Source organism: Phyllobates terribilis, unplaced genomic scaffold (assembly GCF_046119375.1).
Source record: "Phyllobates terribilis strain yellow unplaced genomic scaffold, ASM4611937v1 Scaffold_13__5_contigs__length_258822181, whole genome shotgun sequence".
Lineage (NCBI taxonomy): Eukaryota > Metazoa > Chordata > Amphibia > Anura > Dendrobatidae > Phyllobates > Phyllobates terribilis.
Window position 1 is genome coordinate 17,305,002 of NW_027362773.1, and position 14,584 is coordinate 17,319,585.

Consider the following 14,584-nt stretch of genomic DNA (forward strand, 5'->3'; position numbering starts at 1 on the left):
CTAAATATGAAGGACTAATCGGGCGAATCGCTCTAGAACTGAAATCGGAATGCTCACTGACATTTGCCCTAATTGAAAGTCTGATTTACGCTGGAAAAATGACTAAGTTCAAAAAAAAAATTTTTTTAAACTTTTTTCAATTTTACCCCCGTGGGATATATATTCTACCCACATACATTTGGAACTCTCCTGGGGTACCCTCACACATATTATTCCCTCATTTAGTGGATATTTTCACAAAAAAGTGACATTTTCAAAAATTCTGAAAATTGGCTGAAAACGACTAAATATGAAGGACTCATCAGGCAAATCGCTCTGGAACTGAAATCGGAACGCTCACTGACATTTCCCCTATCTGAAAGTCTGATAAACGCCGGAAAAATAACTAAGTCTAAAAAAATTTTTTTTTCAACTTTTTTCAATTTTACCCCCGTGGGATATATATTCTACCCACACACATTTGGAACTCTCCTGGGGTACCCTCACACATGGGGTACCCTCATTTAGTGGATATTTTCACAAAAAAGTGAAATTTTCAAAAATTCAGAAAATTGGCTGAAAACGACTAAATATGAAGGACTCATCGGGCGAATCGCTCTGGAACTGAAATCGGAACGCTCACTGACATTTGCCCTATCTGAAAGTCTGATAAACGCCGGAAAAATGACTAAGTCTAAAAAAATTTTTTTTTCAACTTTTTTCAATTTTACCCCCGTGGGATATATATTCTACCCACACACATTTGGAACTCTCCTGGGGTACCCTCACACATATTATTCCCTCATTTAGTGGATATTTTCACAAAAAAGTGAAATTTTCAAATATTCAGAAAATTGGCTGAAAACGACTAAATATGAAGGACTCATCGGGCGAATCGCTCTGGAACTGAAATTGGAACGCTCACTGACATTTCCCCTATCTGAAAGTCTGATAAACGCTGAAAAAATGACTAAGTCCAAAAAAAAGATTTTTCTCCTTTTTTCAATTTTACCCCCGTGGGATATATATTCTACCCACACACATTTGGAACTCTCCTGGGGTACCCTCACACATATTATTCCCTCATTTAGTGGATATTTTCACAAAAAAGTGAAATTTTCAAAAATTCAGAAAATTGGCTGAAAACGACTAAATATGAAGGACTCATCGGGCGAATCGCTCTAGAACTGAAATCGGAATGCTCACTGACATTTGCCCTAATTGAAAGTCTGATTTACGCTGGAAAAATGACTAAGTCCAAAAAAAAATTTTTTTAAACTTTTTTCAATTTTACCCCCGTGGGATATAGATTCTACCCACATACATTTGGAACTCTCCTGGGGTACCCTCACACATATTATTCCCTCATTTAGTGGATATTTTCACAAAAAAGTGAAATTTTCAAAAATTCAGAAAATTGGCTGAAAACGACTAAATATGAAGGACTCATCGGGCGAATCGCTCTGGAACTGAAATCGGAACGCTCACTGACATTTGCCCTAATTGAAAGTCTGATTAACGCCGGAAAAATGACTAAGTCCAAAAAAAAATTTTTTAAAACTTTTTTCAGTTTTACCCCCGTGGGATATATATTCTACCCACACACATTTGGAACTCTCCTGGGGTACCCTCACACATGGGGTACCCTCATTTAGTGGATATTTTCACAAAAAAGTGAAATTTTCAAAAATTCAGAAAATTGGCTGAAAACGACTAAATATGAAGGACTCATCGGGCGAATCGCTCTGGAACTGAAATCGGAACGCTCACTGACATTTCCCCTATCTGAAAGTCTGATAAACGCCGGAAAAATGACTAAGTCTAAAAACAAATTTTTTTCAACTTTTTTCAATTTTACCCCCGTTGGATATATATTCTACCCACACACATTTGGAACTCTCCTGGGGTACCCTCACACATATTATTCCCTCATTTAGTGGATATTTTCACAAAAAAGTGAAATTTTCAAATATTCAGAAAATTGGCTGAAAACGACTAAATATGAAGGGCTCATCGGGCGAATCGCTCTGGAACTGAAATCGGAACGCTCACTGACATTTGCCCTATCTGAAAGTCTGATAAACGCCGGAAAAATGACTAAGTCTAAAAAAATTTTTTTTTCAACTTTTTTCAATTTTACCCCCGTGGGATATATATTCTACCCACACACATTTGGAACTCTCCTGGGGTACCCTCACACATATTATTCCCTCATTTAGTGGATATTTTCACAAAAAAGTGAAATTTTCAAAAATTCTGAAAATTGGCTGAAAACGACTAAATATGAAGGACTCATCGGGCGAATCGCTCTGGAACTGAAATCGGAACGCTCACTGACATTTCCCCTATCTGAAAGTCTGATAAACGCCGGAAAAATGACTAAGTCTTAAAACAAATTTTTTTCAACTTTTTTCAATTTTACCCCCGTTGGATATATATTCTACCCACACACATTTGGAACTCTCCTGGGGTACCCTCACACATATTATTCCCTCATTTAGTGGATATTTTCACAAAAAAGTGAAATTTTCAAATATTCAGAAAATTGGCTGAAAACGACTAAATATGAAGGACTCATCGGGCGAATCGCTCTGGAACTGAAATCGGAACGCTCACTGACATTTGCCCTATCTGAAAGTCTGATAAACGCCGGAAAAATGACTAAGTCTAAAAAAATTTTTTTTTCAACTTTTTTCAATTTTACCCCCGTGGGATATATATTCTACCCACACACATTTGGAACTCTCCTGGGGTACCCTCACACATATTATTCCCTCATTTAGTGGATATTTTCACAAAAAAGTGAAATTTTCAAAAATTCTGAAAATTGGCTGAAAACAACTAAATATGAAGGACTCATCGGGCGAATCGCTCTGGAACTGAAATCGGAACGCTCACTGACATTTCCCCTATCTGAAAGTCTGATAAACGCCGGAAAAATGACTAAGTCTTAAAACAAATTTTTTTCAACTTTTTTCAATTTTACCCCCGTTGGATATATATTCTACCCACACACATTTGGAACTCTCCTGGGGTACCCTCACACATATTATTCCCTCATTTAGTGGATATTTTCACAAAAAAGTGAAATTTTCAAATATTCAGAAAATTGGCTGAAAACGACTAAATATGAAGGACTCATCGGGCGAATCGCTCTGGAACTGAAATCGGAACGCTCACTGACATTTGCCCTATCTGAAAGTCTGATAAACGCCGGAAAAATGACTAAGTCTAAAAAAATTTTTTTTTCAACTTTTTTCAATTTTACCCCCGTGGGATATATATTCTACCCACACACATTTGGAACTCTCCTGGGGTACCCTCACACATATTATTCCCTCATTTAGTGGATATTTTCACAAAAAAGTGAAATTTTCAAAAATTCTGAAAATTGGCTGAAAACGACTAAATATGAAGGACTCATCGGGCGAATCGCTCTGGAACTGAAATCGGAACGCTCACTGACATTTCCCCTATATGAAAGTCTGATAAACGCCGGAAAAATGACTAAGTCTAAAAACAAATTTTTTTCAACTTTTTTCAATTTTACCCCCGTTGGATATATATTCTACCCACACACATTTGGAACTCTCCTGGGGTACCCTCACACATATTATTCCCTCATTTAGTGGATATTTTCACAAAAAAGTGAAATTTTCAAATATTCAGAAAATTGGCTGAAAACGACTAAATATGAAGGACTAATCGGGCGAATCGCTCTAGAACTGAAATCGGAATGCTCACTGACATTTGCCCTAATTGAAAGTCTGATTTACGCTGGAAAAATGACTAAGTTCAAAAAAAAATTTTTTTAAACTTTTTTCAATTTTACCCCCGTGGGATATATATTCTACCCACATACATGTGGAACTCTCCTGGGGTACCCTCACACATATTATTCCCTCATTTAGTGGATATTTTCACAAAAAAGTGACATTTTCAAAAATTCTGAAAATTGGCTGAAAACGACTAAATATGAAGGACTCATCAGGCAAATCGCTCTGGAACTGAAATCGGAACGCTCACTGACATTTCCCCTATCTGAAAGTCTGATAAACGCCGGAAAAATGACTAAGTCTAAAAAAATTTTTTTTTCAACTTTTTTCAATTTTACCCCCGTGGGATATATATTCTACCCACACACATTTGGAACTCTCCTGGGGTACCCTCACACATGGGGTACCCTCATTTAGTGGATATTTTCACAAAAAAGTGAAATTTTCAAATATTCTGAAAATTGGCTGAAAACGACTAAATATGAAGGACTCATCAGGCGAATCGCTCTGGAACTGAAATCGGAACGCTCACTGACATTTGCCCTAATTGAAAGTCTAATTAACGCCGGAAAAATGACTAAGTCCAAAAAAAATTTTTTTTTAACTTTTATCAATTTTACCCTCGTGGGATATATATTCTACCCACACACATTTGGAACTCTCCTGGGGTACCCTCACACATATTATTCCCTCATTTAGTGGATATTTTCACAAAAAAGTGAAATTTTCAAAAATTCAGAAAATTGGCTGAAAACGACTAAATATGAAGGACTCATTGGGCGAATCGCTCTGGAACTGAAATCGGAACACTCACTGACATTTCCCCTATCTGAAAGTCTGATAAACGCCGGAAAAATGACTAAGTCCAAAAAAATTTTTTTTCAACTTTTTTCAATTTTACCCCTGTGGGATATATATTCTACCCACACACATTTGAAACTCTCCTGGGGTACCCTCACACATATTATTCCCTCATTTAGTGGATATTTTCACAAAAAAGTGAAATTTTCAAAAATTCTGAAAATTGGCTGAAAACGACTAAATATGAAGGACTCATCGGGCGAATCGCTCTGGAACTGAAATTGGAACGCTCACTGACATTTCCCCTATCTGAAAGTCTGATAAACGCCGGAAAAATGACTAAGTCTAAAAAAAATTTTTTTTAAACTTTTTTCAATTTTACCCCCGTGGGATATATATTCTACCCACTCACATTTGGAACTCTCCTGGGGTACCCTCACACATATTCTTCCCTCATTTAGTGGATATTTTCACAAAAAAGTGAAATTTTCAAAAATTCTGAAAATTGGCTGAAAACGACTAAATATGAAGGACTCATTGGGTGAATCGCTCTGGAACTGAAATCGGAACGCTCACTGACATTTCCCCTATCTGAAAGTCTGATAAACGCCGTAAAAATGACTAAGTCCAAAAAAATTTTTTTAAAACTTTTTTCAATTTTACCCCTGTGGGATATATATTCTACCCACACACATTTGGAACTCTCCTGGGGTACCCTCACACATATTATTCCCTCATTTAGTGGATATTTTCACAAAAAAGTGAAATTTTCAAAATTCTGAAAATTGGCTGAAAACGACTAAATATGAAGGACTCATCGGGCGAATTGCTCTGGAACTGAAATTGGAACGCTCACTGACATTTCCCCTATCTGAAAGTCTGATAAACGCTGAAAAAATGACTAAGTCCAAAAAAAAAATTTTTCTCCTTTTTTCAATTTTACCCCCGTGGGATATATATTCTACCCACACACATTTGGAACTCTCCTGGGGTACCCTCACACATATTATTCCCTCATTTAGTGGATATTTTCACAAAAAAGTGAAATTTTCAAAAATTCAGAAAATTGGCTGAAAACGACTAAATATGAAGGGCTCATTGGGCGAATCGCTCTGGAACTGAAATCGGAAAACTCACTGACATTTCCCCTATCTGAAAGTCTGATAAACGCCGGAAAAATGACTAAGTCCAAAAAAATTTTGTTTCAACTTTTTTCAATTTTACCCCTGTGGGATATATATTCTACCCACACACATTTGAAACTCTCCTAGGGTACCCTCACACATATTATTCCCTCATTTAGTGGATATTTTCACAAAAAAGTGAAATGTTCAAAATTCTGAAAATTGGCTGAAAATGACTAAATATGAAGGACTCATCGGGCGAATTGCTCTGGAACTGAAATTGGAACGCTCACTGACATTTCCCCTATCTGAAAGTCTGATAAACGCTGAAAAAATGACTAAGTCCAAAAAAAAAATTTTCTCCTTTTTTCAATTTTACCCCTGTGGGATATATATTCTACCCACACACATTTGGAACTCTCCTGGGGTACCCTCACACATATTATTCCCTCATTTAGTGGATATTTTCACAAAAAAGTGAAATTTTCAAAATTCTGAAAATTGGCTGAAAACGACTAAATATGAAGGACTCATCGGGCGAATCGCTCTGGAACTGAAATTGGATTGCTCACTGACATTTCCCCTATCTGAAAGTCTGATAAACGCTGAAAAAATGACTAAGTCCAAAAAAAAAATTTTCTCCTTTTTTCAATTTTACCCCCGTGGGATATATATTCTACCCACACACATTTGGAACTCTCCTGGGGTACCCTCACACATATTATTCCCTCATTTAGTGGATATTTTCACAAAAAAGTGAAATTTTCAAAATTCTGAAAATTGGCTGAAAACGACTAAATATGAAGGACTCATTGTCCCAATCGCTCTGGAACTGAAATCGGAATGCTCACTGACATTTCCCCTATCTGAAAGTCTGATAAACGGCGGAAAAATGACTAAGTCCAAAAAAATTTTTTTTCAACTTTTTTCAATTTTACCCCTGTGGAATATATATTCTACCCACACACATTTGGAACTCTCCTGGGGTACCCTCACACATATTATTCCCTCATTTAGTGGATATTTTCACAAAAAAGTGAAATTTTCAAAATTCTGAAAATTGGCTGAAAACGACTAAATATGAAGGACACATCGGGCGAATCGCTCTGGAACTGAAATTGGATTGCTCACCGACATTTCCCCTATCTGAATGTCTGATAAAAGCCGGAAAAATGACTAAGTCTAAAAAAAAATTTTTTTAAACTTTTTTCAATTTTACCCCCGTGGGATATATATTCTGCCCAGACACATTTGGAACTCTCCTGGGGTACCCTCACACATATTATTCCCTCATTTAGTGGATATTTTCACAAAAAAGTGAAATTTTCAAATATTCTGAAAATTGGCTGAAAACGACTAAATATGAAGGACTCATCAGGCGAATCGCTCTGGAACTGAAATCGGAACGCTCACTGACATTTGCCCTAATTGAAAGTCTAATTAACGCCGGAAAAATGACTAAGTCCAAAAAAAATTTTTTTTTTACTTTTATCAATTTTACCCTCGTGGGATATATATTCTACCCACACACATTTGGAACTCTCCTGGGGTACCCTCACACATATTATTCCCTCATTTAGTGGATATTTTCACAAAAAAGTGAAATTTTCAAAAATTCAGAAAATTGGCTGAAAACGACTAAATATGAAGGACTCATTGGGCGAATCGCTCTGGAACTGAAATCGGAACACTCACTGACATTTCCCCTATCTGAAAGTCTGATAAACGCCAGAAAAATGACTAAGTCCAAAAAAATTTTTTTTCAACTTTTTTCAATTTTACCCCTGTGGGATATATATTCTACCCACACACATTTGAAACTCTCCTGGGGTACCCTCACACATATTATTCCCTCATTTAGTGGATATTTTCACAAAAAAGTGAAATTTTCAAAAATTCTGAAAATTGGCTGAAAACGACTAAATATGAAGGACTCATCGGGCGAATCGCTCTGGAACTGAAATTGGAACGCTCACTGACATTTCCCCTATCTGAAAGTCTGATAAACGCCGGAAAAATGACTAAGTCTAAAAAAAATTTTTTTTAAACTTTTTTCAATTTTACCCCCGTGGGATATATATTCTACCCACTCACATTTGGAACTCTCCTGGGGTACCCTCACACATATTCTTCCCTCATTTAGTGGATATTTTCACAAAAAAGTGAAATTTTCAAAAATTCTGAAAATTGGCTGAAAACGACTAAATATGAAGGACTCATTGGGTGAATCGCTCTGGAACTGAAATCGGAACGCTCACTGACATTTCCCCTATCTGAAAGTCTGATAAACGCCGTAAAAATGACTAAGTCCAAAAAAATTTTTTTTTAAACTTTTTTCAATTTTACCCCTGTGGGATATATATTCTACCCACACACATTTGGAACTCTCCTGGGGTACCCTCACACATATTATTCCCTCATTTAGTGGATATTTTCACAAAAAAGTGAAATTTTCAAAATTCTGAAAATTGGCTGAAAACGACTAAATATGAAGGACTCATCGGGCGAATTGCTCTGGAACTGAAATTGGAACGCTCACTGACATTTCCCCTATCTGAAAGTCTGATAAACGCTGAAAAAATGACTAAGTCCAAAAAAAAAATTTTTCTCCTTTTTTCAATTTTACCCCCGTGGGATATATATTCTACCCACACACATTTGGAACTCTCCTGGGGTACCCTCACACATATTATTCCCTCATTTAGTGGATATTTTCACAAAAAAGTGAAATTTTCAAAAATTCAGAAAATTGGCTGAAAACGACTAAATATGAAGGGCTCATTGGGCGAATCGCTCTGGAACTGAAATCGGAAAACTCACTGACATTTCCCCTATCTGAAAGTCTGATAAACGCCGGAAAAATGACTAAGTCCAAAAAAATTTTGTTTCAACTTTTTTCAATTTTACCCCTGTGGGATATATATTCTACCCACACACATTTGAAACTCTCCTAGGGTACCCTCACACATATTATTCCCTCATTTAGTGGATATTTTCACAAAAAAGTGAAATGTTCAAAATTCTGAAAATTGGCTGAAAATGACTAAATATGAAGGACTCATCGGGCGAATTGCTCTGGAACTGAAATTGGAACGCTCACTGACATTTCCCCTATCTGAAAGTCTGATAAACGCTGAAAAAATGACTAAGTCCAAAAAAAAAATTTTCTCCTTTTTTCAATTTTACCCCTGTGGGATATATATTCTACCCACACACATTTGGAACTCTCCTGGGGTACCCTCACACATATTATTCCCTCATTTAGTGGATATTTTCACAAAAAAGTGAAATTTTCAAAATTCTGAAAATTGGCTGAAAACGACTAAATATGAAGGACTCATCGGGCGAATCGCTCTGGAACTGAAATTGGATTGCTCACTGACATTTCCCCTATCTGAAAGTCTGATAAACGCTGAAAAAATGACTAAGTCCAAAAAAAAAATTTTCTCCTTTTTTCAATTTTACCCCCGTGGGATATATATTCTACCCACACACATTTGGAACTCTCCTGGGGTACCCTCACACATATTATTCCCTCATTTAGTGGATATTTTCACAAAAAAGTGAAATTTTCAAAATTCTGAAAATTGGCTGAAAACGACTAAATATGAAGGACTCATTGTCCCAATCGCTCTGGAACTGAAATCGGAATGCTCACTGACATTTCCCCTATCTGAAAGTCTGATAAACGGCGGAAAAATGACTAAGTCCAAAAAAATTTTTTTTCAACTTTTTTCAATTTTACCCCTGTGGAATATATATTCTACCCACACACATTTGGAACTCTCCTGGGGTACCCTCACACATATTATTCCCTCATTTAGTGGATATTTTCACAAAAAAGTGAAATTTTCAAAATTCTGAAAATTGGCTGAAAACGACTAAATATGAAGGACACATCGGGCGAATCGCTCTGGAACTGAAATTGGATTGCTCACCGACATTTCCCCTATCTGAATGTCTGATAAAAGCCGGAAAAATGACTAAGTCTAAAAAAAAATTTTTTTAAACTTTTTTCAATTTTACCCCCGTGGGATATATATTCTGCCCAGACACATTTGGAACTCTCCTGGGGTACCCTCACACATATTATTCCCTCATTTAGTGGATATTTTCACAAAAAAGTGAAATTTTCAAATATTCTGAAAATTGGCTGAAAACGACTAAATATGAAGGACTCATCAGGCGAATCGCTCTGGAACTGAAATCGGAACGCTCACTGACATTTGCCCTAATTGAAAGTCTAATTAACGCCGGAAAAATGACTAAGTCCAAAAAAAATTTTTTTTTTACTTTTATCAATTTTACCCTCGTGGGATATATATTCTACCCACACACATTTGGAACTCTCCTGGGGTACCCTCACACATATTATTCCCTCATTTAGTGGATATTTTCACAAAAAAGTGAAATTTTCAAAAATTCAGAAAATTGGCTGAAAACGACTAAATATGAAGGACTCATTGGGCGAATCGCTCTGGAACTGAAATCGGAACACTCACTGACATTTCCCCTATCTGAAAGTCTGATAAACGCCAGAAAAATGACTAAGTCCAAAAAAATTTTTTTTCAACTTTTTTCAATTTTACCCCTGTGGGATATATATTCTACCCACACACATTTGAAACTCTCCTGGGGTACCCTCACACATATTATTCCCTCATTTAGTGGATATTTTCACAAAAAAGTGAAATTTTCAAAAATTCTGAAAATTGGCTGAAAACGACTAAATATGAAAGACTCATCGGGCGAATCGCTCTGGAACTGAAATTGGAACGCTCACTGACATTTCCCCTATCTGAAAGTCTGATAAACGCCGGAAAAATGACTAAGTCTAAAAAAAATTTTTTTTAAACTTTTTTCAATTTTACCCCCGTGGGATATATATTCTACCCACTCACATTTGGAACTCTCCTGGGGTACCCTCACACATATTCTTCCCTCATTTAGTGGATATTTTCACAAAAAAGTGAAATTTTCAAAAATTCTGAAAATTGGCTGAAAACGACTAAATATGAAGGACTCATTGGGTGAATCGCTCTGGAACTGAAATCGGAACGCTCACTGACATTTCCCCTATCTGAAAGTCTGATAAACGCCGTAAAAATGACTAAGTCCAAAAAAATTTTTTTAAAACTTTTTTCAATTTTACCCCTGTGGGATATATATTCTACCCACACACATTTGGAACTCTCCTGGGGTACCCTCACACATATTATTCCCTCATTTAGTGGATATTTTCACAAAAAAGTGAAATTTTCAAAATTCTGAAAATTGGCTGAAAACGACTAAATATGAAGGACTCATCGGGCGAATTGCTCTGGAACTGAAATTGGAACGCTCACTGACATTTCCCCTATCTGAAAGTCTGATAAACGCTGAAAAAATGACTAAGTCCAAAAAAAAAATTTTTCTCCTTTTTTCAATTTTACCCCCGTGGGATATATATTCTACCCACACACATTTGGAACTCTCCTGGGGTACCCTCACACATATTATTCCCTCATTTAGTGGATATTTTCACAAAAAAGTGAAATTTTCAAAAATTCTGAAAATTGTCTGAAAACGACTAAATATGAAGGACTCATCAGGCGAATCGCTCTGGAACTGAAATCGGAACGCTCACTGACATTTCCCCTATCTTAAAGTCTGATAAACGCCGGAAAAATGAGTAAGTCCAAAAAAATTTTTTTTCAACTTTTTTCAATTTTACCCCCGTGGGATATATATTCTACCCACACACATTTGGAACACTCCTGGTGTACCGTCACACATATTATTCCCTCATTCAGTGGATATTTTCACAAAAAAGTGAAATTTTCAAAAATTCAGAAAATTGGCTGAAAGCGACTAAATATGAAGGACTCATCAGGCGAATCGCTCTGGAACTGAAATCGGAACGCTGACTGACATTTCCCCTATCTGAAAGTCTGATAAAAGCCGGAAAAATGGCTAAATCTAAAAAAATTTTTTTTAAACTTTTTTCAATTTTACCCCCGTGGGATATATATTCTACCCACACACATTTGGAACTCTCCTGGGGTACCCTCACACATATTATTCCCTCATTTAGTGGATATTTTCACAAAAAAGTGAAATTTTCAAAATTCTGAAAATTGGCTGAAAACGACTAAATATGAAGGACTCATCGGGCGAATTGCTCTGGAACTGAAATTGGAACGCTCACTGACATTTCCCCTATCTGAAAGTCTGATAAACGCTGAAAAAATGACTAAGTCCAAAAAAAATTTTTTTCTCCTTTTTTCAATTTTACCCCCGTGGGATATATATTCTACCCACACACATTTGGAACTCTCCTGGGGTACCCTCACACATATTATTCCCTCATTTAGTGGATATTTTCACAAAAAAGTGAAATTTTCAAAAATTCAGAAAATTGGCTGAAAACGACTAAATATGAAGGACTCATCGGGCGAATCGCTCTGGAACTGAAATCGGAACGCTCACTGACATTTCCCTATCTGAAAGTCTGATAAACGCCGGAAAAATGACTAAGTCTAAAAAAATTTTTTTTTAACTTTTTTCAATTTTACCCCTGTGGGATATATATTCTACCCACACACATTTGGAACTCTCCTGGGGTACCCTCACACATATTATTCCCTCATTTAGTGGATATTTTCACAAAAAAGTGAAATTTTCAAAATTCTGAAAATTGGCTGAAAACGACTAAATATGAAGGACACATCGGGCGAATTGCTCTGGAACTGAAATTGGAACGCTCACTGACATTTCCCCATCTGAAAGTCTGAAAAACGCTGAAAAAATGACTAAGTCAAAAAAAAAAATTTTTCTCCTTTTTTCAATTTTACCCCCGTGGGATATATATTCTACCCACACACATTTGGAACTCTCCTGGGGTACCCTCACACATATTATTCCCTCATTTAGTGGATATTTTCACAAAAAAGTGAAATTTTCAAAATTCTGAAAATTGGCTGAAAACGTCTAAATATGAAGGACTCATCGGGCGAATTGCTCTGGAACTGAAATTGGAACGCTCACTGACATTTTCCCTATCTGAAAGTCTGATAAACGCCGGAAATAGTGACTAAGTCCAAAAAAAAAATTTTTCTCCTTTTTTCAATTTTACCCCTGTGGGATATATATTCTACCCACACACATTTGGAACTCTCCTGGGGTACCCTCACACATATTATTCCCTCATTTAGTGGATATTTTCACAAAAAAGTGAAATTTTCAAATATTCAGAAAATTGGCTGAAAACGACTAAATATGAAGGACTCATCGGGCGAATCGCTCTGGAACTGAAATCGGAACGCTCACTGACATTTCCCCTATCTGAAAGTCTGATAAACGCCGGAAAAATGACTAAGTCTAAAAAAAATTTTTTTTCAACTTTTTTCAATTTTACCCCCGTGGGATATATATTCTACCCACACACATTTGGAACTCTCCTGGGGTACCATCACACATATTATTCCCTCATTTAGTGGATATTTTCACAAAAAAGTGAAATTTTCAAAATTCTGAAAATTGGCTGAAAACGACTAAATATGAAGGACTCATCGGGCGAATCGCTCTGGAACTGAAATCGGAACGCTCACTGACATTTCCCCTATCTGAAAGTCTGATAAACGCCGGAAATAGTGACCAAGTCCAAAAAAAAAATTTTTCTCCTTTTTTCAATTTTACCCCTGTGGGATATATATTCTACCCACACACATTTGGAACTCTCCTGGGGTACCCTCACACATATTATTCCCTCATTTAGTGGATATTTTCACAAAAAAGTGAAATTTTCAAATAGTCAGAAAATTGGCTGAAAACGACTAAATATGAAGGACTCATCGGGCGAATCGCTCTGGAACTGAAATCGGAACGCTCACTGACATTTCCCCTATCTGAAAGTCTGATAAACGCCGGAAAAATGACTAAGTCTAAAAAAAAATTTTTTTCAACTTTTTTCAATTTTACCCCCGTGGGATATATATTCTACCCACACACATTTGGAACTCTCCTGGGGTACCATCACACATATTATTCCTTCATTTAGTGGATATTTTCACAAAAAAGTGAAATTTTCAAAAATTCAGAAAATTGGCTGAAAACGACTAAATATGAAGGACTCATCGGGCGAATCGCTCTGGAACTGAAATTGGAACGCTCACTGACATTTCCCCTATCTGAAAGTCTGATTAACGCCGGAAAAATGACTAAGTCCAAAAAAAAATTTTTTTAAACTTTTTTCAATTTTACCCCCGTGGGATATATTTTCTACCCACACACATTTGGAACTCTCTTGGGGCACCCTCACACATATTATTCCCTCATTTAGTGGATATTTTCACAAAAAAGTGAAATTTTCAAAAGTTCAGAAAATTGGCTGAAAACGACTAAATATGAAGGACTCATCGGGCGAATCGCTCTGGAACTGAAATTGGAACGCTCACTGACATTTGCCCTAATTGAAAGTCTGATTAACGCCTGAAAAATGACTAAGTCCAAAAAAAAATTTTTTTAAACTTTTTTCAATTTTACCCCCGTGGGATATATATTCTACCCACACACATTTGGAACTCTCCTGGGGTACCCTCACACATATTATTCCCTTATTTAGTGGATATTTTCACAAAAAAGTGAAATTTTCAAAAATTCTGAAAATTGGCTGAAAACAACTAAATATGAAGGACTCATTGGGTGAATCGCTCTGGAACTGAAATCGGAACGCTCACTGACATTTCCCCTATCTGAAAGTCTGATAAACGCTGGAAAAATGATTAAGTCCAAAAAAATATTTTTTCTCCTTTTTTCAATTTTACCCCCGTGGGATATATATTCTACCCACACACATTTGGAACTCTCCTGGGGTACCCTCACACATATTATTCCCTCATTTAGTGGATATTTTCACAAAAAAAG